The following is a 26,540-nucleotide window of genomic DNA, read 5'->3' on the forward strand; positions in this document are numbered from 1 at the left end:
ATTACAACCTGGCTATTGCCACCGTACAAACAATTACAACTTGACTGGTGCCTCCATATAAACAATTCCAACCTGGCTGGTGCCACCATACAAACAATTACAACCTGGCTGGTGACACCACATAAACAATTACAACGTGACTTGTGCCACCGTACAAACAATTACAACCTGGCTGTCTCCACCATGCAAACAATTCCAACCTGGCAGTTGCCACCAAACAAACAATTTCAACCTGGCTGGTGCCACCATACAAACAATTACAACCTTGCTGTTGCCACCATACAAACAATTCCAACCTGGCTGGTGCCACCATATAAACAATTAAAACCTTGCTGTTGCCACCATACAAAAAATTCCAACCTGGCTGTTGCCACCATACAAACAATTCCAACCTGGCTGGTTCCACCATATAAACAATTACAACCTGGATGGTGCCACCACACAAACAATTCCAACCTGACTCTTCTCCCCGTACAAACAATTACAACCTGGCTGGTGCCTCCATATAAACAATTACAACCTGACTGGTGTCACTATATAAACATTTACAACTTGACTCTTGTCACCATATAAATAATTACAACCTGGCTGGTGACACCACACAAACAATTACAACCTGGCTGTTGCCAACATACAAACAATTACAACCTGGCTGGTGCCTCCATATAAACAATTACAACCTGGCTGGTGCCACTATATAAACAATTACAACCTGGCTGTTACCTCCATACAAACAATTCCAACTTGGCTGGTGCCACCATATAAACAATTACAAGCTGGCTGGTGCCAACATACACACATTTACAACCTGGCTGGTGCCACCATACAAACAATTCCAACCTGGCTGTTGCCACCATACAAACAATTCCAACCTGGCTTGTTCCACCATATAAACAATTACAACCTGGCTGGTGCCACCACACAAACAATTCCAACCTGACTCTTGTCACCGTACAAACAATTACAACATGACTGGTGCCTCCATATAAACAATTACAACCTGACTGGTGCCACCATATAAACAATTACAACCTGCCTGTTGCCACCATACAAACAATTCCAACCTGGCTGGTGCCACTATATAAACAATTACAACCTGGCTGTTACCTCCATACAAACAATTCCAACTTGGCTGGTGCCACCATATAAACAATTACAAGCTGACTGGTGCCTCCATATAAACAATTACAACCTGGCTGGTGCCAACATACAAACAATTACAATCTTGCTGTTGCCATTGTATGAACAATTACAACCTTGCTGGTACCACCGTATGAACAATTACAACCTTGCTGGTACCACCATATGAACAATTACAACCTGGCTGGTGCCAACATACAAACTATTACAACCTGGCTGGTGCCACTGTATGAACAATTACAACCTTGCTGGTACCACCATATGAACAATTACAACCCGGCTGTTGCCAACATACAAACAATTCCAACCTGGCTGGTGACACCATAAAAATAATTCCAACCTGACTCTTGTCACCGTAAAAACAATTACAACCTGGCTGGTGCCATCATATAAACAATTACAACCTGCCTGTTGCCACCATACAAACAATTCCAACCTGGCTGGTGACACCATATAAACCATTACAACCTGGCTGGTTCCACCATATAAACAATTACAACCTGGCTGGTGCCACCGTACAAACAATTACAACCTGGCTGGTGCCTCCATATAAACAATTACAACCTGGTTGGTGCCACTATATAAACATTTACAACCTGACTCTTGTCACCGTATAAATAATTACAACCTGGCTGGTGACACCACACAAACAATTACAACCTGGCTGTTGCCAACATACAAACAATTCCAACCTGGCTGGTAACACAATAAAAACAATTACAACCTGGCTGTTGCCACCATACAAACAATTCCAACCTGGCTGGTTCCACCATATAAACAATTACAACCTGGCTGGTGCCACCATATAAACCATTACAACCTGGATGGTTCCACCATATAAACAATTACAACCTGGCTGGTGCCACCACACAAACAATTCCAACCTGGCTGGTTCCATCATATAAACAATTACAACCTGACTCTTGTCACCGTACAAACAATTACAACCTGGCTGGTGCCTCCATATAAACAATTACAACCTGGCTGGTGCCACTATATAAACATTTACAACCTGACTCTTGTCACCGTATAAATAATTACAACCTGGCTGGTGACACCACACAAACAATTACAACCTGGCTGTTGCCAACATACAAACAATTCCAACCTGGCTGGTAACACAATAAAAACAATTACAACCTGGCTGTTGCCACCATACAAACAATTCCAACCTGGCTGGTTCCACCATATAAACAATTACAACCTGGCTGTTGCCACCATACAAACAATTCCAACCTGGCTGGTGACACCATATAAACCATTCCAACCTGGCTGGTGCCACCATACAAACAATTACAACATGGCTGGTGACACCATATAAATAATTACAACCTGAGTTGTGTCACCGTACAAACAATTCCAACTTGGCTGGTGCCACCATATAAACAATTACAAGCTGGCTGGTGCCTCCATATAAACAATTACAACCTGGCTGGTGCCAACATACAAACAATTACAACCTTGCTGTTGCCATTGTATGAACAATTACAACCTTGCTGGTACCACCGTATGAACAATTACAACCTTGCTGGTGCCACCATATGAACAATTACAACCTTGCTGGTACCACCATACGAACAATTAAACCCTAGCTGTTGCCAACATACAAACAATTCCAACCTGGCTGGTGACACCATAAAAATAATTCCAACCTGGCATGTGCCACCATATAAACAATTACAACCTGACTCTTGTCACTGTACAAACAATTACAACCTGGCTGGTGCCACCATACAAACAATTACAACCTGACTGGTGCCACCATATAAACAATTACAACCTGACTCTTGTCACTCTATAAATAATTACAACCTGGCTGGTGCCACCATACAAACAATTGCAACCTGGCTGGTGCCACCATATAAACATTTACAACCTGACTCATGTCACCGTATAAATAATTACAACCTGGCTGGTGCCAACATACAAACAATTACAACCTTGCTGTTGCCATTGTATGAACAATTACAACCTTGCTGGTACCACCGTATGAACAATTACAACCTTGCTGGTGCCACCATATGAACAATTACAACCTTGCTGGTACCACCATATCAACAATTACAACCTGGCTGTTGCCACCATACAAACAATTCCAACCTGGCTGTTGCCACCATACAAACAATTCCAACCTGGCTGTTGCCACTGTAGGAACAATTACAACCTTGCTGTTGCCATCGTATGATCAATTACAACCTGGCTGGTGCCACCATATAAACAATTACAACCTGGCATGAGCCACCATACAAACAACTCCAACCTGACTGTTGCCAACATACACACAATTCCAACCTGGCTGGTAACACCATATAAACAATTACAACCTGGCTGGTGACACCATATAAACCATTCCAACCTGGCTGGTGCCACAATACAAACAATTACAACATGGCTGGTGACACCATATAAATAATTACAACCTGACTTGTGTCACCGTACAAACAATTCCAACTTGGCTGGTGCCACCATATAAACAATTACAAGCTGGCTGGTGCCTCCATATAAACAATTACAACCTGGCTGGTGCCAACATACAAACAATTACAACCTTGCTGTTGCCATTGTATGAACAATTACAACCTTGCTGGTACCACCGTATGAACAATTACAACCTTGCTGGTGCCACCATATGAACAATTACAACCTTGCTGGTACCACCATATGAACAATTAAACCCTGGCTGTTGCCAACATACAAACAATTCCATCCTGGCTGGTGACACCATAAAAATAATTCCAACCTGGCTCGTGCCACCATATAAACAATTACAACCTGACTCTTGTCACTGTACAAACAATTACAACCTGGCTGGTGCCACCATACAAACAATTACAACCTGACTGGTGCCACCATATAAACAATTACAACCTGAATCTTGTCACCGTATAAATAATTACAACCTGGCTGGTGCCACCATACAAACAATTACAACCTGGCTGGTGCCACCATATATACATTTACAACCTGACTCATGTCACCGTATAAATAATTACAACCTGGCTGTTGCAACCATACAAACAATTCCAACCTGGCTGGTGACACCATATAAATAATTACAACCTGACTTGTGTCACCGTACAAACAATTCCAACTTGGCTGGTGCCACCATATAAACAATTACAAGCTGGCTGGTGCCACCATATAAACAATTACAACCTGGATGGTGCCAACATACACACAATTACAACCTGGCTGGTGCCACCATACAAACAATTACAACCTGACTCTTGTCACCGTACAAACAATTACAACCTGGATGGTGCCACCATATGAACAATTACAACCTGGATGGTGCCACCATAAAAACAATTACAACCTGGCTGGTGCCACCATACAAACAATTACAACCTGGCTGGTGCCACTACACAAACAATTACAACCTTGCTGGTACCACCATACAAACAATAACAACCTGGCTGTTGCTACCATACAAACAATTCCAACCTGGCTAGTGCCTCCATATAAACAATTGCAACCTGGCTGGTGCCACCATACAATTACAACCTGGCTGGTGACACCATATAAACAATTACAACGTGACTTGTGCCACCGTACAAACAATTACAACCTGGCTGTTGCCACCATACAAACAATTCCAACCTGGCAGTTGCCACCAAACAAACAATTCCAACCTGGCTGGTGCCACCATATGAACAATTACAACCTGGCTGGTGCCATCATACAAACAATTACAACCTGGCTGGTGACACCATATAAACACTTACAACCTGACTTGTGCCACCGTACAAACAATTACAACCTGGCTGTCGCCACCATACAAACAATTCCAACCTGGCTGTTGCCACCATACAAAAGATTCCAACTAGGCTGGTGCCACCATATAAACAATTACAACCTGGCTGGTGCCAACATACACACAATTACAACCTGGCTGGTGCCACCACACAAACAATTACAACCTGGCTGTTGCCAACATACAAACAATTACAACCTGGCTGGTGCCTCCATATAAACAATTACAACCTGGCTGGTGCCACTATATAAACAATTACAACCTGGCTGTTACCTCCATACAAACAATTCCAACTTGGCTGGTGCCACCATATAAACAATTACAAGCTGGCTGGTGCCAACATACACACATTTACAACCTGGCTGGTGCCACCATACAAACAATTCCAACCTGGCTGTTGCCACCATACAAACAATTCCAACCTGGCTGGTTCCACCATATAAACAATTACAACCTGGCTGGTGCCACCACACAAACAATTCCAACCTGACTCTTGTCACCGTACAAACAATTACAACATGACTGGTGCCTCCATATAAACAATTACAACCTGACTGGTGCCACCATATAAACAATTACAACCTGCCTGTTGCCACCATACAAACAATTCCAACCTGGCTGGTGCCACTATATAAACAATTACAACCTGGCTGTTACCTCCATACAAACAATTCCAACTTGGCTGGTGCCACCATATAAACAATTACAAGCTGACTGGTGCCTCCATATAAACAATTACAACCTGGCTGGTGCCAACATACAAACAATTACAATCTTGCTGTTGCCATTGTATGAACAATTAAAACCTGGCTGGTACCACCGTATGAACAATTACAACCTTGCTGGTACCACCATATGAACAATTACAACCTGGCTGGTGCCAACATACAAACTATTACAACCTGGCTGGTGCCACTGTATGAACAATTACAACCTTGCTGGTACCACCATATGAACAATTACAACCCGGCTGTTGCCAACATATAAACAATTCCAACCTGGCTGGTGACACCATAAAAATAATTCCAACCTGACTCTTGTCACCGTAAAAACAATTACAACCTGGCTGGTGCCATCATATAAACAATTACAACCTGCCTGTTGCCACCATACAAACAATTCCAACCTGGCTGGTGACACCATATAAACCATTACAACCTGGCTGGTTCCACCATATAAACAATTACAACCTGGCTGGTGCCACCGTACAAACAATTACAACCTGGCTGGTGCCTCCATATAAACAATTACAACCTGGTTGGTGCCACTATATAAACATTTACAACCTGACTCTTGTCACCGTATAAATAATTACAACCTGGCTGGTGACACCACACAAACAATTACAACCTGGCTGTTGCCAACATACAAACAATTCCAACCTGGCTGGTAACACAATAAAAACAATTACAACCTGGCTGTTGCCACCATACAAACAATTCCAACCTGGCTGGTTCCACCATATAAACAATTACAACCTGGCTGGTGCCACCATATAAACCATTACAACCTGGCTGGTTCCACCATATAAACAATTACAACCTGGCTGGTGCCACCACACAAACAATTCCAACCTGGCTGGTTCCATCATATAAACAATTACAACCTGACTCTTGTCACCGTACAAACAATTACAACCTGGCTGGTGCCTCCATATAAACAATTACAACCTGGCTGGTGCCACTATATAAACATTTACAACCTGACTCTTGTCACCGTATAAATAATTACAACCTGGCTGGTGACACCACACAAACAATTACAACCTGGCTGTTGCCAACATACAAACAATTCCAACCTGGCTGGTAACACAATAAAAACAATTACAACCTGGCTGTTGCCACCATACAAACAATTCCAACCTGGCTGGTTCCACCATATAAATAATTACAACCTGGCTATTGCCACCGTACAAACAATTACAACTTGACTGGTGCCTCCATATAAACAATTCCAACCTGGCTGGTGCCACCATACAAACAATTACAACCTGGCTGGTGACACCACATAAACAATTACAACGTGACTTGTGCCACCGTACAAACAATTACAACCTGGCTGTCTCCACCATGCAAACAATTCCAACCTGGCAGTTGCCACCAAACAAACAATTTCAACCTGGCTGGTGCCACCATACAAACAATTACAACCTTGCTGTTGCCACCATACAAACAATTCCAACCTGGCTGGTGCCACCATATAAACAATTAAAACCTTGCTGTTGCCACCATACAAAAAATTCCAACCTGGCTGTTGCCACCATACAAACAATTCCAACCTGGCTGGTTCCACCATATAAACAATTACAACCTGGATGGTGCCACCACACAAACAATTCCAACCTGACTCTTCTCCCCGTACAAACAATTACAACCTGGCTGGTGCCTCCATATAAACAATTACAACCTGACTGGTGTCACTATATAAACATTTACAACTTGACTCTTGTCACCATATAAATAATTACAACCTGGCTGGTGACACCACACAAACAATTACAACCTGGCTGTTGCCAACATACAAACAATTACAACCTGGCTGGTGCCTCCATATAAACAATTACAACCTGGCTGGTGCCACTATATAAACAATTACAACCTGGCTGTTACCTCCATACAAACAATTCCAACTTGGCTGGTGCCACCATATAAACAATTACAAGCTGGCTGGTGCCAACATACACACATTTACAACCTGGCTGGTGCCACCATACAAACAATTCCAACCTGGCTGTTGCCACCATACAAACAATTCCAACCTGGCTTGTTCCACCATATAAACAATTACAACCTGGCTGGTGCCACCACACAAACAATTCCAACCTGACTCTTGTCACCGTACAAACAATTACAACATGACTGGTGCCTCCATATAAACAATTACAACCTGACTGGTGCCACCATATAAACAATTACAACCTGCCTGTTGCCACCATACAAACAATTCCAACCTGGCTGGTGCCACTATATAAACAATTACAACCTGGCTGTTACCTCCATACAAACAATTCCAACTTGGCTGGTGCCACCATATAAACAATTACAAGCTGACTGGTGCCTCCATATAAACAATTACAACCTGGCTGGTGCCAACATACAAACAATTACAATCTTGCTGTTGCCATTGTATGAACAATTACAACCTTGCTGGTACCACCGTATGAACAATTACAACCTTGCTGGTACCACCATATGAACAATTACAACCTGGCTGGTGCCAACATACAAACTATTACAACCTGGCTGGTGCCACTGTATGAACAATTACAACCTTGCTGGTACCACCATATGAACAATTACAACCCGGCTGTTGCCAACATACAAACAATTCCAACCTGGCTGGTGACACCATAAAAATAATTCCAACCTGACTCTTGTCACCGTAAAAACAATTACAACCTGGCTGGTGCCATCATATAAACAATTACAACCTGCCTGTTGCCACCATACAAACAATTCCAACCTGGCTGGTGACACCATATAAACCATTACAACCTGGCTGGTTCCACCATATAAACAATTACAACCTGGCTGGTGCCACCGTACAAACAATTACAACCTGGCTGGTGCCTCCATATAAACAATTACAACCTGGTTGGTGCCACTATATAAACATTTACAACCTGACTCTTGTCACCGTATAAATAATTACAACCTGGCTGGTGACACCACACAAACAATTACAACCTGGCTGTTGCCAACATACAAACAATTCCAACCTGGCTGGTAACACAATAAAAACAATTACAACCTGGCTGTTGCCACCATACAAACAATTCCAACCTGGCTGGTTCCACCATATAAACAATTACAACCTGGCTGGTGCCACCATATAAACCATTACAACCTGGATGGTTCCACCATATAAACAATTACAACCTGGCTGGTGCCACCACACAAACAATTCCAACCTGGCTGGTTCCATCATATAAACAATTACAACCTGACTCTTGTCACCGTACAAACAATTACAACCTGGCTGGTGCCTCCATATAAACAATTACAACCTGGCTGGTGCCACTATATAAACATTTACAACCTGACTCTTGTCACCGTATAAATAATTCCAACCTGGCTGGTTCCATCATATAAACAATTACAACCTGACTCTTGTCACCGTACAAACAATTACAACCTGGCTGGTGCCTCCATATAAACAATTCCAACCTGGCTGGTTCCACCATATAAACAATTACAACCTGGCTGGTGCCACCACACAAACAATTCCAACCTGATTCTTGTCACCGTACAAACAATTACAACCTGACTGGTGCCTCCATAAAAACAATTACAACCTGACTGGTGCCACCAAATAAACAATTACAACCTGCCTGTTGCCACCATACAAACAATTCCAACCTGGCTGGTGCCTCTATATAAACAATTACAACCTGGCTGTTACCTCCATACAAACAATTCCAACTTGGCTGGTGCCACCATATAAACAATTACAAGCTGGCTGGTGCCTCCATATAAACAATTACAACCTGGCTGGTGCCAATATACAAACAATTACAATCTTGCTGTTGCCATTGTATGAACAATTACAACCTTGCTGGTACCATCGTATGAACAATTACAACCTTGCTGGTACCACCATATGAACAATTACAACCTGGCTGGTGCCAACATACAAACAATTACAACCTGGCTGGTGCCACCGTATGAACAATTACAACCTTGCTGGTACCACCATATGAACAATTACAACCCGGCTGTTGCCACCATATGAACAATTACAACCTGGCTGGTGCCAACATACAAACAATTACAACCTGGCTGGTGCCACCGTATGAACAATTACAACCTTGCTGGTACCACCATATGAACAATTACAACCCGGCTGTTGCCAACATACAAACAATTCCAACCTGGCTGGTAACACAATAAAAACAATTACAACCTGGCTGTTGCCACCATACAAACAATTCCAACCTGGCTGGTTCCACCATATAAATAATTACAACCTGGCTGGTGCCACCACACAAACAATTCCAACCTGACTCTTGTCACCGTACAAACAATTACAACCTGACTGGTGCCTCCATATAAACAATTACAACCTGACTGGTGCCACCATATAAACAATTACAACCTGCCTGTTGCCACCATACAAACAATTCCAACCTGGCTGGTGCCTCTATATAAACAATTACAACCTGGCTGTTTCCTCCATACAAACAATTCCAACTTGGCTGGTGCCACCATATAAACAATTACAAGCTGGCTGGTGCCTCCATATAAACAATTACAACCTGGCTGGTGCCAACATACAAACAATTACAATCTTGCTGTTGCCATTGTATGAACAATTACAACCTTGCTGGTACCACCGTATGAACAATTACAACCTTGCTGGTACCACCATATGAACAATTACAACCTGGCTGGTGCCAACATACAAACAATTACAACCTGGCTGGTGCCACCGTATGAACAATTACAACCTTGCTGGTACCACCATATGAACAATTACAACCCGGCTGTTGCCAACATACAAACAATTCCAACCTGGCTGGTGACACCATAAAAATAATTCCAACCTGACTCTTGTCATCGTAAAAACAATAACAACCTGGCTGGTGCCATCATATAAACAATTACATCCAGCCTGTTGCCACCATACAAACAATTCCAACCTGGCTGGTGACACCATATAAACCATTACAACCTGGCTCGTTCCACCATATAAACAATTACAACCTGGCTGGTGCCACCACACAAACAATTCCAACCTGGCTGGTTCCACCATATAAACAATTACAACCTGACTCTTGTCACCATACAAACAATTACAACCTGGCTGGTGCCTCCATATAAACAATTACAACCTGGCTGGTGCCACTATATAAACATTTACAACCTGATTCTTGTCACCGGATAAATAATTACAACCTGGCTGGTGACACCACACAAACAATTACAACCTGGCTGTTGCCAACATACAAACAATTCCAACCTGGCTGGTAACACAATAAAAACAATTACAACCTGGCTGTTGCTACCATACAAACAATTCCAACCTGGCTGGTGCCACCATATAAACAATTACAACCTTGCTGTTGCCACCATACAAACAATTCCAACCTGGCTGTTGCCACCATACAAACAATTCCAACCTGGCTGGTTCCACCATATAAACAATTACAACCTGGATAGTGCCACCACACAAACAATTCCGACCTGACTCTTGTCACCGTACAAACAATTACAACCTGGCTGGTGCCTCCATATAAACAATTACAACCTGACTGGTGCCACCATATAAACAATTACAACCTGCCTGTTGCCACCATACAAACAATTCCAACCTGGCTGGTGCCACTATATAAACAATTACAACCTGGCTGTTACCTCCATACAAACAATTCCAACTTGGCTGGTGCCACCATATAAACAATTACAAGCTGACTGGTGCCTCCATATAAACAATTACAACCTGGCTGGTGCCAACATACAAACAATTACAATCTTGCTGTTGCCATTGTATGAACAATTAAAACCTGGCTGGTACCACCGTATGAACAATTACAACCTTGCTGGTACCACCATATGAACAATTACAACCTGGCTGGTGCCAACATACAAACTATTACAACCTGGCTGGTGCCACTGTATGAACAATTACAACCTTGCTGGTACCACCATATGAACAATTACAACCCGGCTGTTGCCAACATATAAACAATTCCAACCTGGCTGGTGACACCATAAAAATAATTCCAACCTGACTCTTGTCACCGTAAAAACAATTACAACCTGGCTGGTGCCATCATATAAACAATTACAACCTGCCTGTTGCCACCATACAAACAATTCCAACCTGGCTGGTGACACCATATAAACCATTACAACCTGGCTGGTTCCACCATATAAACAATTACAACCTGGCTGGTGCCACCGTACAAACAATTACAACCTGGCTGGTGCCTCCATATAAACAATTACAACCTGGTTGGTGCCACTATATAAACATTTACAACCTGACTCTTGTCACCGTATAAATAATTACAACCTGGCTGGTGACACCACACAAACAATTACAACCTGGCTGTTGCCAACATACAAACAATTCCAACCTGGCTGGTAACACAATAAAAACAATTACAACCTGGCTGTTGCCACCATACAAACAATTCCAACCTGGCTGGTTCCACCATATAAACAATTACAACCTGGCTGGTGCCACCATATAAACCATTACAACCTGGCTGGTTCCACCATATAAACAATTACAACCTGGCTGGTGCCACCACACAAACAATTCCAACCTGGCTGGTTCCATCATATAAACAATTACAACCTGACTCTTGTCACCGTACAAACAATTACAACCTGGCTGGTGCCTCCATATAAACAATTACAACCTGGCTGGTGCCACTATATAAACATTTACAACCTGACTCTTGTCACCGTATAAATAATTACAACCTGGCTGGTGACACCACACAAACAATTACAACCTGGCTGTTGCCAACATACAAACAATTCCAACCTGGCTGGTAACACAATAAAAACAATTACAACCTGGCTGTTGCCACCATACAAACAATTCCAACCTGGCTGGTTCCACCATATAAATAATTACAACCTGGCTATTGCCACCGTACAAACAATTACAACTTGACTGGTGCCTCCATATAAACAATTCCAACCTGGCTGGTGCCACCATACAAACAATTACAACCTGGCTGGTGACACCACATAAACAATTACAACGTGACTTGTGCCACCGTACAAACAATTACAACCTGGCTGTCTCCACCATGCAAACAATTCCAACCTGGCAGTTGCCACCAAACAAACAATTTCAACCTGGCTGGTGCCACCATACAAACAATTACAACCTTGCTGTTGCCACCATACAAACAATTCCAACCTGGCTGGTGCCACCATATAAACAATTAAAACCTTGCTGTTGCCACCATACAAAAAATTCCAACCTGGCTGTTGCCACCATACAAACAATTCCAACCTGGCTGGTTCCACCATATAAACAATTACAACCTGGATGGTGCCACCACACAAACAATTCCAACCTGACTCTTCTCCCCGTACAAACAATTACAACCTGGCTGGTGCCTCCATATAAACAATTACAACCTGACTGGTGTCACTATATAAACATTTACAACTTGACTCTTGTCACCATATAAATAATTACAACCTGGCTGGTGACACCACACAAACAATTACAACCTGGCTGTTGCCAACATACAAACAATTACAACCTGGCTGGTGCCTCCATATAAACAATTACAACCTGGCTGGTGCCACTATATAAACAATTACAACCTGGCTGTTACCTCCATACAAACAATTCCAACTTGGCTGGTGCCACCATATAAACAATTACAAGCTGGCTGGTGCCAACATACACACATTTACAACCTGGCTGGTGCCACCATACAAACAATTCCAACCTGGCTGTTGCCACCATACAAACAATTCCAACCTGGCTTGTTCCACCATATAAACAATTACAACCTGGCTGGTGCCACCACACAAACAATTCCAACCTGACTCTTGTCACCGTACAAACAATTACAACATGACTGGTGCCTCCATATAAACAATTACAACCTGACTGGTGCCACCATATAAACAATTACAACCTGCCTGTTGCCACCATACAAACAATTCCAACCTGGCTGGTGCCACTATATAAACAATTACAACCTGGCTGTTACCTCCATACAAACAATTCCAACTTGGCTGGTGCCACCATATAAACAATTACAAGCTGACTGGTGCCTCCATATAAACAATTACAACCTGGCTGGTGCCAACATACAAACAATTACAATCTTGCTGTTGCCATTGTATGAACAATTACAACCTTGCTGGTACCACCGTATGAACAATTACAACCTTGCTGGTACCACCATATGAACAATTACAACCTGGCTGGTGCCAACATACAAACTATTACAACCTGGCTGGTGCCACTGTATGAACAATTACAACCTTGCTGGTACCACCATATGAACAATTACAACCCGGCTGTTGCCAACATACAAACAATTCCAACCTGGCTGGTGACACCATAAAAATAATTCCAACCTGACTCTTGTCACCGTAAAAACAATTACAACCTGGCTGGTGCCATCATATAAACAATTACAACCTGCCTGTTGCCACCATACAAACAATTCCAACCTGGCTGGTGACACCATATAAACCATTACAACCTGGCTGGTTCCACCATATAAACAATTACAACCTGGCTGGTGCCACCGTACAAACAATTACAACCTGGCTGGTGCCTCCATATAAACAATTACAACCTGGTTGGTGCCACTATATAAACATTTACAACCTGACTCTTGTCACCGTATAAATAATTACAACCTGGCTGGTGACACCACACAAACAATTACAACCTGGCTGTTGCCAACATACAAACAATTCCAACCTGGCTGGTAACACAATAAAAACAATTACAACCTGGCTGTTGCCACCATACAAACAATTCCAACCTGGCTGGTTCCACCATATAAACAATTACAACCTGGCTGGTGCCACCATATAAACCATTACAACCTGGATGGTTCCACCATATAAACAATTACAACCTGGCTGGTGCCACCACACAAACAATTCCAACCTGGCTGGTTCCATCATATAAACAATTACAACCTGACTCTTGTCACCGTACAAACAATTACAACCTGGCTGGTGCCTCCATATAAACAATTACAACCTGGCTGGTGCCACTATATAAACATTTACAACCTGACTCTTGTCACCGTATAAATAATTCCAACCTGGCTGGTTCCATCATATAAACAATTACAACCTGACTCTTGTCACCGTACAAACAATTACAACCTGGCTGGTGCCTCCATATAAACAATTCCAACCTGGCTGGTTCCACCATATAAACAATTACAACCTGGCTGGTGCCACCACACAAACAATTCCAACCTGACTCTTGTCACCGTACAAACAATTACAACCTGACTGGTGCCTCCATATAAACAATTACAACCTGACTGGTGCCACCAAATAAACAATTACAACCTGCCTGTTGCCACCATACAAACAATTCCAACCTGGCTGGTGCCTCTATATAAACAATTACAACCTGGCTGTTACCTCCATACAAACAATTCCAACTTGGCTGGTGCCACCATATAAACAATTACAAGCTGGCTGGTGCCTCCATATAAACAATTACAACCTGGCTGGTGCCAATATACAAACAATTACAATCTTGCTGTTGCCATTGTATGAACAATTACAACCTTGCTGGTACCATCGTATGAACAATTACAACCTTGCTGGTACCACCATATGAACAATTACAACCTGGCTGGTGCCAACATACAAACAATTACAACCTGGCTGGTGCCACCGTATGAACAATTACAACCTTGCTGGTACCACCATATGAACAATTACAACCCGGCTGTTGCCACCATATGAACAATTACAACCTGGCTGGTGCCAACATACAAACAATTACAACCTGGCTGGTGCCACCGTATGAACAATTACAACCTTGCTGGTACCACCATATGAACAATTACAACCCGGCTGTTGCCAACATACAAACAATTCCAACCTGGCTGGTAACACAATAAAAACAATTACAACCTGGCTGTTGCCACCATACAAACAATTCCAACCTGGCTGGTTCCACCATATAAATAATTACAACCTGGCTGGTGCCACCACACAAACAATTCCAACCTGACTCTTGTCACCGTACAAACAATTACAACCTGACTGGTGCCTCCATATAAACAATTACAACCTGACTGGTGCCACCATATAAACAATTACAACCTGCCTGTTGCCACCATACAAACAATTCCAACCTGGCTGGTGCCTCTATATAAACAATTACAACCTGGCTGTTTCCTCCATACAAACAATTCCAACTTGGCTGGTGCCACCATATAAACAATTACAAGCTGGCTGGTGCCTCCATATAAACAATTACAACCTGGCTGGTGCCAACATACAAACAATTACAATCTTGCTGTTGCCATTGTATGAACAATTACAACCTTGCTGGTACCACCGTATGAACAATTACAACCTTGCTGGTACCACCATATGAACAATTACAACCTGGCTGGTGCCAACATACAAACAATTACAACCTGGCTGGTGCCACCGTATGAACAATTACAACCTTGCTGGTACCACCATATGAACAATTACAACCCGGCTGTTGCCAACATACAAACAATTCCAACCTGGCTGGTGACACCATAAAAATAATTCCAACCTGACTCTTGTCATCGTAAAAACAATAACAACCTGGCTGGTGCCATCATATAAACAATTACATCCAGCCTGTTGCCACCATACAAACAATTCCAACCTGGCTGGTGACACCATATAAACCATTACAACCTGGCTCGTTCCACCATATAAACAATTACAACCTGGCTGGTGCCACCACACAAACAATTCCAACCTGGCTGGTTCCACCATATAAACAATTACAACCTGACTCTTGTCACCATACAAACAATTACAACCTGGCTGGTGCCTCCATATAAACAATTACAACCTGGCTGGTGCCACTATATAAACATTTACAACCTGATTCTTGTCACCGGATAAATAATTACAACCTGGCTGGTGACACCACACAAACAATTACAACCTGGCTGTTGCCAACATACAAACAATTCCAACCTGGCTGGTAACACAATAAAAACAATTACAACCTGGCTGTTGCTACCATACAAACAATTCCAACCTGGCTGGTGCCACCATATAAACAATTACAACCTTGCTGTTGCCACCATACAAACAATTCCAACCTGGCTGTTGCCACCATACAAACAATTCCAACCTGGCTGGTTCCACCATATAAACAATTACAACCTGGATAGTGCCACCACACAAACAATTCCGACCTGACTCTTGTCACCGTACAAACAATTACAACCTGGCTGGTGCCTCCATATAAACAATTACAACCTGACTGGTGTCACTATATAAACATTTACAACCTGACTCTTGTCACCATATAAATAATTACAACCTGGCTGGTGACACCACACAAACAATTACAACCTGGCTATTGCCACCATACAAACAATTACAACCTGGCTGGTGCCTCCATATAAACAATTACAACCTGACTGGTGCCACTATATAAACATTTACAACCTGACTCTTGTCACCGTATAAACAATTACAACCTGCCTGTTGCCAACATACAAACAATTCCAACCTGGCTGGTAACACAATAAAAACAATTACAACCTGGCTGTTGCTACCATACAAACAATTCCAACCTGGCTGGTGACACCATATAAACAATTACAACCTGGCTTTGCCACCATACAAACAACTCCAACTAGGCTGTTGCCACCATACAAACAATTCCAACCTGGCTGGTGCCACCATATAAACAATTACAACCTGACTCTTGCCACCGTAAAAACAATTACAACTTGACTGGTGCCTCCATATAAACAAATACAACCTGGCTGGTGCCACCATATAAACAATTACAACCTGACTCTTGTCACCGTATAAATAATTACAACCTGGCTGGTGCCACCATACAAACAATTCCAACCTGACTGGTGACACCATATAAACCATTACAACCTGGCTGTTGCCACCATACAAACAATTACAACCTGGCTATTGCCACCATACAAACAATTCCAACTTGGCTGGTGCCACCTATAAACAATTACAAGCTGGCTGGTGCCACCATATAAACAATTACAACCTGGCTGTTGCCACTGTAGGAACAATTACAACCTTGCTGTTGCCATTGTATGATCAATTACAACCTGGCTGGTGCCACCATATGAACAATTACAACCTTGCTGGTACCACCATATGAACAATTACAACCTGGCTGTTGCCACCATACAAACAATTCCAACCTGGCTGTTGCCACCATACAAACAATTCCAACCTGGCTGTTGCCACTGTAGGAACAATTACAACCTTACTGTTGCCATCGTACGATCAAATACAACCTGGCTGGTGCCACCATATAAACAATTACAACCTGGCATGAGCCACCATACAAACAACTCCAACCTGACTGTTGCCAACATACACACAATTCCAACCTGGCTGGTAACACCATATAAACAATTACAACCTGGCTGGTGCCACCATATAAACAATTACAACCTGACTCTTGTCACCGTATAAATAATTACAACCTGGCTGGTGCCACCATACAAACAATTCCAACCTGACTGGTGACACCATATAAACCATTACAACCTGGCTGTTGCCACCATACAAACAATTACAACCTGGCTATTGCCACCATACAAACAATTCCAACTTGGCTGGTGCCACCTATAAACAATTACAAGCTGGCTGGTGCCACCATATAAACAATTACAACCTGGCTGTTGCCACTGTAGGAACAATTACAACCTTGCTGTTGCCATTGTATGATCAATTACAACCTGGCTGGTGCCACCATATGAACAATTACAACCTTGCTGGTACCACCATATGAACAATTACAACCTGACTGTTGCCACCATACAAACAATTCCAACCTGGCTGTTGCCACCATACAAACAATTCCAACCTGGCTGTTGCCACTGTAGGAACAATTACAACCTTACTGTTGCCATCGTATGATCAAATACAACCTGGCTGGTGCCACCATATAAACAATTACAACCTGGCATGAGCCACCATACAAACAACTCCAACCTGACTGTTGCCAACATACACACAATTCCAACCTGGCTGGTAACACCATATAAACAATTACAACCTGGCTGGTGACACCATATAAACCATTCCAACCTGGCTGGTGCCACCATACAAACAATTACAACATGGCTGGTGACACCATATAAATAATTACAACCTGAGTTGTGTCACCGTACAAACAATTCCAACTTGGCTGGTGCCACCATATAAACAATTACAAGCTGGCTGGTGCCTCCATATAAACAATTACAACCTGGCTGGTGCCAACATACAAACAATTACAACCTTGCTGTTGCCATTGTATGAACAATTACAACCTTGCTGGTACCACCGTATGAACAATTACAACCTTGCTGGTGCCACCATATGAACAATTACAACCTTGCTGGTACCACCATATGAACAATTAAACCCTAGCTGTTGCCAACATACAAACAATTCCAACCTGGCTGGTGACACCATAAAAATAATTCCAACCTGGCATGTGCCACCATATAAACAATTACAACCTGACTCTTGTCACTGTACAAACAATTACAACCTGGCTGGTGCCACCATACAAACAATTACAACCTGACTGGTGCCACCATATAAACAATTACAACCTGACTCTTGTCACTCTATAAATAATTACAACCTGGCTGGTGCCACCATACGAACAATTACAACCTGGCTGGTGCCACCATATAAACATTTACAACCTGACTCATGTCACCGTATAAATAATTACAACCTGGCTGGTGCCAACATACAAACAATTACAACCTTGCTGTTGCCATTGTATGAACAATTACAACCTTGCTGGTACCACCGTATGAACAATTACAACCTTGCTGGTGCCACCATATGAACAATTACAACCTTGCTGGTACCACCATATCAACAATTACAACCTGGCTGTTGCCACCATACAAACAATTCCAACCTGGCTGTTGCCACCATACAAACAATTCCAACCTGGCTGTTGCCACTGTAGGAACAATTACAACCTTGCTGTTGCCATCGTATGATCAATTACAACCTGGCTGGTGCCACCATATAAACAATTACAACCTGGCATGAGCCACCATACAAACAACTCCAACCTGACTGTTGCCAACATACACACAATTCCAACCTGGCTGGTAACACCATATAAACAATTACAACCTGGCTGGTGACACCATATAAACCATTCCAACCTGGCTGGTGCCACAATACAAACAATTACAACATGGCTGGTGACACCATATAAATAATTACAACCTGACTTGTGTCACCGTACAAACAATTCCAACTTGGCTGGTGCCACCATATAAACAATTACAAGCTGGCTGGTGCCTCCATATAAACAATTACAACCTGGCTGGTGCCAACATACAAACAATTACAACCTTGCTGTTGCCATTGTATGAACAATTACAACCTTGCTGGTACCACCGTATGAACAATTACAACCTTGCTGGTGCCACCATATGAACAATTACAACCTTGCTGGTACCACCATATGAACAATTAAACCCTGGCTGTTGCCAACATACAAACAATTCCATCCTGGCTGGTGACACCATAAAAATAATTCCAACCTGGCTCGTGCCACCATATAAACAATTACAACCTGACTCTTGTCACTGTACAAACAATTACAACCTGGCTGGTGCCACCATACAAACAATTACAACCTGACTGGTGCCACCATATAAACAATTACAACCTGAATCTTGTCACCGTATAAATAATTACAACCTGGCTGGTGCCACCATACAAACAATTACAACCTGGCTGGTGCCACCATATATACATTTACAACCTGACTCATGTCACCGTATAAATAATTACAACCTGGCTGTTGCAACCATACAAACAATTCCAACCTGGCTGGTGACACCATATAAATAATTACAACCTGACTTTTGTCACCGTACAAACAATTCCAACTTGGCTGGTGCCACCATATAAACAATTACAAGCTGGCTGGTGCCACCATATAAACAATTACAACCTGGCTGGTGCCAACATACACACAATTACAACCTGGCTGGTGCCACCATACAAACAATTACAACCTGACTCTTGTCACCGTACAAACAATTACAACCTGGATGGTGCCACCATATGAACAATTACAACCTGGATGGTGCCACCATAAAAACAATTACAACCTGGCTGGTGCCACCATACAAACAATTACAACCTGGCTGGTGCCACTACACAAACAATTACAACCTTGCTGGTACCACCATACAAACAATAACAACCTGGCTGTTGCTACCATACAAACAATTCCAACCTGGCTAGTGCCTCCATATAAACAATTGCAACCTGGCTGGTGCCACCATACAAACAATTACAACCTGGCTGGTGACACCATATAAACAATTACAACGTGACTTGTGCCACCGTACAAACAATTACAACCTGGCTGTTGCCACCATACAAACAATTCCAACCTGGCAGTTGCCACCAAACAAACAATTACAACCTGGCTGGTGCCACCATATGAACAATTACAACCTGGCTGGTGCCATCATACAAACAATTACAACCTGGCTGGTGACACCATATAAACACTTACAACCTGACTTGTGCCACCGTACAAACAATTACAACCTGGCTGTCGCCACCATACAAACAATTCCAACCTGGCTGTTGCCACCATACAAAAGATTCCAACTAGGCTGGTGCCACCATATAAACAATTACAACCTGGCTGGTGCCAACATACACACAATTACAACCTGGCTGGTGCCACCATACAAACAATTACAACCTGACTCTTGTCACCGTACAAACAATTGCAACCTGGATGGTGCCACCATATGAACAATTACAACCTGGATGGTGCCACCATAAAAACAATTACAACCTGGCTGGTGCCACCATACAAACAATTACAACATGGCTGCAGGTGCCACCATATAAACAATTACAAGCTGCCTGGTGCCACCATACAAACAATTACAACCTGACTCTTGTTACCGTACAAACAATTACAACCTGGATGGTGCCACCATATAAACAATTACAACCTGACTCTTGTCACCGTAAAAACAATTACAACCTGGCTGGTGCCACCATACAAACAATTACAACGTGACTGGTGCCACCATATAAACAATTACAACGTGACTCTTGTCACCGTAAAAACAATTACAACCTGGCTGGTGCCACCATAGAAACAATTACAACCTGACTGGTGCCACCATATAAACAATTACAACCTGGCTGTTGCCACCATACAAACAATTACAACAATGTCAATAACATAATATACAACATTTACACACCCAAGAGATGTCTATAACATAATATATGAGGTTTACATACCCAATGGGTATCAATAACATAATATCTGAGGTTTACCTCGCCAAGGTATGTCAATAATATAATATCTGAGGTTTACATACCCACGGGATGCAAATAACATAATATCTGAGGTTTACATACCCAAGGGATGCCAATAACATAATATCTTAGGTTTACATACCCAAGGGATGCAAATAACAAAATATCTGAGGTTTACATACCCAATAACATATTATCTGAGGTTTACATACCCAAGGGATCTCAATAACATAATATCTGGGGTTTACCTACCCAAGGAATGTCAATAATATAATACCTCTGGTTTACATACCCAAGGGATGCCAATAACATAATATCTGAGGTTTACATACCCAAGGGATGCCAATAACATAATATCTGAGGTTTACATACCCAAGGGGTGTCAATAACACAATATCTCAGGTTTACATACCCAGGGAGTGTCAATAACATAATATCTCAGGTTTACATACCCAAGGGATGTCAATAACATAATATCTGAGATTCACATACCCCAGGGGTATCAATAACATAATATCTGAGGTTTACATACCCAAGTGATGCCAATAACATAATATCGGAGATTCACATACCCCAGGGGTATCAATAACATAATATCTGAGGTTTACATACCCCAGGGGTATCAATAACATAATATCTGAGGTTTACATACCCATAAGGCATCAATAATATAATATCTCAGGTTTACATACCCAAGGGATGTAAATAACATAATATCTGAGGTTTACATACCCAAGGGATGCCAGTAACATAATATCTGAGATTCACATACCCCAGGGATATCAATAACATAATATCTGAGGTTTACATACCCATAAGGTATCAATAATATAATATCTCAGGTTTACATACCCAAGGGATGCCAATAACATAATATCTGAGGTTTACATACCCAAGGGGTGTCAATAACACAATATCTCAGGTTTACATACCCAGGGAGTGTCAATAACATAATATCTGAGGTTTACATACCTATAAGGTATCAATAATATAATATCTCAGGTTTACATACCCAAGGGATGTCAATAACATAATATCTGAGATTCACATACCCCAGGGGTATCAATAACATAATATCTGAGGTTTACATACCCCAGGGGTATCAATAACATAATATCTGAGGTTTACATACCCAAGGGATGCCAATAACATAATATCTGAGATTCACATACCCCAGGGGTATCAATAACATAATATCTGAGGTTTACATACCCCAGGGGTATCAATAACATAATATCTGAGGTTTACATACCCATAAGGTATCAATAATATAATATCTCAGGTTTACATACCCAAGGGATGTAAATAACATAATATCTGAGGTTTACATACCCAAGGGATGCCAATAACATAATATCTGAGATTCACATACCCCAGGGATATCAATAACATAATATCTGAGGTTTACATACCCATAAGGTATCAATAATATAATATCTCAGGTTTACATACCCAAGGGATGCCAATAACATAATATCAGAGGTTTATATACCTAAGGGATGCAAATAACATAATATCTGAGGTTTACATACCCAATAACATAAAATCTGAGGTTTATACACTCAAAGAATATCAATAACATATTATCTGAGGTTTACATACCCAAGGAATGTCAATAACATAATATGCGAAATTTATACACCCAAGAGATGTCTATAACAGATGTCTGATGTCTATAACAGATGTCTAGATATCTATGCTGCCACTTGAATCTTTAAGAAGCAAACATTTAGAAATACAGACAAAACTAGAAATATAAATCATAAATGGTTTGATAATGATTGTAAATTAACAAAAAACAATCTTGTAGCTACTGCAAAATTGATTAATAGATTTCCTTTTGACAATAATCTTAGGGCAACTTATTATGCAAAAAAGAAACAATATAAAAAACAAATTAAACTTAAAAAAAATATTAATCCGAAAACATATTAATACTTTAAACAATCTCCATGCGAATAAATCTAATGAGATGTGGAATATTCTAAATCTTATGAAGGAGTCTAATCAAGATAAGAAAAATATTAACCATGTCTCGGGGACTGAATGGCTTGATTACTATAATAATATGAATTCAGATAACATGAACTTAAATACGTTTCATGATAGTGTTAAAAATGAATTATTAAGATTTGAAAACAGTGTACCACACAATGATATATTAGATACATAAATTACGCAAAAAGACATTGTTAATGCATTGAAAATACAAAAAACTAAAAAAGCAGCAGGCTTGGATGGTTTATGTATTGAACTTTTGAAATACAGTTGTAATTTCTTAATTGAACCTCTAGTTAAATTATTTAATTTAATTCATGAATCTTCGATATTTCCGGATATTTGGAATACCAGTATAATTACACATTTATATAAAAAAGGTGACAAACATTATCCCCAAAACTACAGAGGAATATCTGTATCTAGTTGTATTGGTGAACTGTTTTGTAGCATAATAAATTCTCGTCTTAATAACTATATTGAAGAGAACAAACTAATCTATAATAACCAAGCTGGTTTTAGAAAGAACCATCGTACTATTGATCATATTTTTGTCTTAAAAACTCTAATTTCAAAACAATTATGTAAGAAAAAGAGACTTTTTGTATGTTTTGTTGATTTTGCAAAAGCTTTTGATTCAATTTGGAGAATGGGACTTTTTTACAAACTTCTTAAACATAATATCAATGGAAGGGTTTACCGTCTCATTAAAAATATGTACTCTAATACTAAAGCACATATAAAAATATCAAATTTAATTACCCAGAGTTTTGATGTTACAAAAGGGGTGAAACAAGGCTGTGTAATTAGTCCAACATTATTTAATATTAGTAAATATTAATATTTAATATTAGCGAACCTAAATGCGACCTTAATTTATAGTTGTGTATATTCTAAACTGTATTCGAAATAATATTGCAGTGGTTTAATTTTGTTTTAATTATAACTGTAGCTTGGATAGGCATTTGAAGTGCTTGCAATTAAACACCATGGAGGCCATTCATGGAGGGGAATAAACAACGAACGAACATATTTAACATCCGGGTACTTTTCAAAGCTATGACGTTTTAGTATCTGATCGCATTCGTGTACGCCATTGTACTTAGCCGTTCATGCTGCCAAGCATTGTGTACTACTAGTATAAACTCAACTTTTATATGCACAATGTGCTTTTTAAAACTTGGGTTAGAGCCTTATGCGTTTGAACCACAGTATTCTGAGAGTGGAAGCCCAATTGCGTTAAAGTACCGTACCTCCCCGATCGTAAGCCCCTCCCGAGTATGAAGCCCATTCCTATATTTTTACTAGATATTTATCGAGTTGAGAGCATTCACGATTATAAGCCCAGAGTGTGTTTACTGGGCGTCGACGATATTCTTTAAAATATGCGTGTAAAAGGTGTGTTTCATTTCATAATAATCGTGATTGGCATGGTAGTTTGGTTCGTGTTTTTTTTTTTTTTATGAGAAAACTCGCATTAATTTCAGAGTACATGGCGAACGTACACAACTTGGTTCGCATCCTTTCTATTCTGTCATTTCCTCAGGATGAACCCCGATGTTGCAATACTGGAGTAATCCATATTTCTTTGAGTAGTAGCTTTCGAAAAGCCAAAAATGTGATCGTTAAGTCGTGTACCTGGTTATTGGGCATGGTTGACTATGACTATCATGAAAGGCCTAGGGTTTGAACGATGTGACATGATGTTGGCGACCGTGAAATTCATCCTCCACGCTAAATTTACCCACAGTTACTATTAACCGTCGTTTATATTTCGGAAATTGCGAATCACCAGTTTTTAAGGGGAAAATCGTCGTTTTTTCGTTGCAATCAGTGCTACAGATCGCATTTTAACATTGCGGTAATTCACTTCCGCATTGCGTTAAAAAATCATCGTCAGTAATCGGACAATTTCATCATTACGACACATCATTTTGATTGGTTAATGAAAGACATGATCTGTTATGTCAAAGGAAGTTGTTCCAGGTCAAATCGTGCTGAAAAACCTCATGGTGGAAAATTGCTTTGCGTTGAGTTTGCGTACGATCGAAAACATACCAAAACGACTCAAGATAATGATAAATGCCTTCGTCCACTGTTTCTCACAGATCCTACCCATTATTTCAGCGTAAATTCTGACAGTATGTAAATCGTATTGTAATAAAATGTGTGTTTTTTATGAGCATGTTTGTTTCTTCATTGTATGTGTCGTGGAAATCAATGACGCATTTTTTTTTCGAAAATAATATTATTTTCCCGAGCCCGGCGTGGTGAACGAATAATTGTTTTGGATAATTTTTCGTTGTTAGCAAGATGGTTACAGTGTTTAACCCCAAAACAAAATCATCTTTTCTGAGCTGGTCCTCGAGTATAAGCTCATCCCTTACTTTTCCCTTACGTGTTCATGCCTCCGGGCTTATGATCAGGGAAGTACGGTATACTGTGAAGATTCAGATCAGTCCAGTGTGAGTGATGAGAGTATGTCGTCGACGATGCCCCTTGTTCGGGTAATAGTTTTATTTCAAATTACACGGGAGGTCTGTGAACAATCTGTTTGGTGTTCCTGTGACAATTGTCCCATGATTTGCCAGTGCAGCCCTGTGAATACATGGACGAAAATGTTTCCACCACCACCCTACGAACTCAAGATTGCA

This window comes from Saccoglossus kowalevskii, chromosome 10, assembly GCF_978046115.1.
Source record: "Saccoglossus kowalevskii chromosome 10, keSacKowa6.1, whole genome shotgun sequence".
In the NCBI taxonomy this organism is placed as follows: Eukaryota; Metazoa; Hemichordata; class Enteropneusta; family Harrimaniidae; genus Saccoglossus; species Saccoglossus kowalevskii.